We start from the raw sequence: 1,564 nt of genomic DNA on the forward strand, positions 1-1,564 counted from the left end.
GAAACAGGCTCCAGGCTCTGTGCCGGCAGTCAGCACAGAGCCCGACGCGGGGCTCGAACCCACGAACTGCGAGATCATGACCTAAGCGAAAGTTGGACGCTTAACCGACTAAGCCACCCAGGCGCCCCGAATATCATTTTTAAATGTATAATGTTCAAACACAGGAGACTGACTCATATCAAGTGTTCTAAATTTAATTTATTTGAGCAAATTCTGTCTCTATTATCTTCTTTAAGGTTTTCCTTTGATACCTATGAAGGAGGAAGACCATGAATAATGGCCCTTGTGGTTGTCGAAACCTCACAGCATCTCCATCAGCTCCATGACACTCCCTCAAGGATATTCAGTATCTCCATGCTCCTGTGAGAGAAAAGAGTTGTTTCTACACCTCACCGTTTTTGCTCTCCATCCAGGTCAGGAAGCCATAGACAACCAGTGGAGAGGCACCACTATCAATGTCTACACTGNTGCTAACAACACCACAAGAAGAGAAATTACAGGCCAATATCTTAGATGAAAATATATGCAAAATACTTTGACAGAATCTGAACATACTGAATTCAGCAGTACATTGAAGAGGCCATACATGATAACCTAGTGTGATTCATCCCTGAGACGCAAGGATCCTCCCACATACACAAATGTATAAAGGTGATGCCCTACATTAATAGAGAGAATGATTGAATCTACACTATCCTCAATGGCATAAAAACTTTTATCATTTAAAAACAACTCATAAAAAATGAACAGAAGGAAATCACCTTCACATAATCACGGCCATTATGAAAAGCCCACACCTGGCACCATAGTCAACAGCCAAATACTGAAGCCATTACTGTCAAGTCTGGAGTCAAGGAAGGATGATCATTCCCAGAATAAGTATTCAATGTGGTAGCACGAAGGAGAATAAAATATGCCACCCCAAAATATGCCATCTCGTCACATTGCTTATTTGGATGAAACACCTTTGGGAAACAGCCAGTGCAAGGACACTTTGACACTCCTTTCCCCCCTGACAGCAGGAAAGAAACCTCCCTCAGGAAAGCTCCCATCCCTCTGTCGTAGGATAGAACCATCCTTAGCATTGGAATAGGAATGTTAGGGCCAAGAAAGTTGTGCAAAGAAACATTGTTACCTGGTGAATAATTACTACCCAAAAACCACACCTTTGCTTTAATTCTTTACAAATTCAATTTCGTGTTATCTGAAAGTCACAAATGAAGCCTCCTTTGTTCATTCCCTGGATGTAATACAATTTGGAAACTCATGCACATATAAAATGAAATTTATTCTGTCCTGTAGATGTCTTATGTCAATTGAATTATTAGAACAGGATAAAAAACAAGAAGCAAAGAAGAAAAAAATCTTCCTCTCCTACAACTGGCAGATGTCCCAGAAAAATCAGGCATAAAAAAGAAATAAAAGGCATTTACATCAGTTAGAAGGAAGAAAAGTTATTTGCTTGTATAATACATGACCTTAAGCACTGTAGAACCGTAACTATGCCACAACAAATATCAGCACTACTTTTTAAAAAAGGGAAAAAGTTCAGAATACAAAATAA

The 1,564-nt window shown here is 39.7% G+C and overlaps 1 pseudogene across 1 annotated transcript in view; it reads left to right on the forward strand.

Annotated features, from left to right (window-relative positions):
- LOC144221931 (immunoglobulin heavy variable 3-48 pseudogene) overlaps positions 1-517 on the forward strand; it is a 32,623-nt pseudogene extending 32,106 nt beyond the window's left edge. The window contains exon 3 of the transcript XR_013332222.1: positions 414-517. The product of XR_013332222.1 is annotated as an immunoglobulin heavy variable 3-48 pseudogene (transcript). The remainder of the gene's footprint in view (positions 1-413) is intronic.
- The last annotated feature ends 1,047 nt before the right edge of the window (positions 518-1,564 follow it).

This window comes from Crocuta crocuta, unplaced genomic scaffold (genome assembly GCF_008692635.1).
Source record: "Crocuta crocuta isolate KB4526 unplaced genomic scaffold, BGI_CrCroc_1.0 scaffold514, whole genome shotgun sequence".
In the NCBI taxonomy this organism is placed as follows: Eukaryota; Metazoa; Chordata; class Mammalia; order Carnivora; family Hyaenidae; genus Crocuta; species Crocuta crocuta.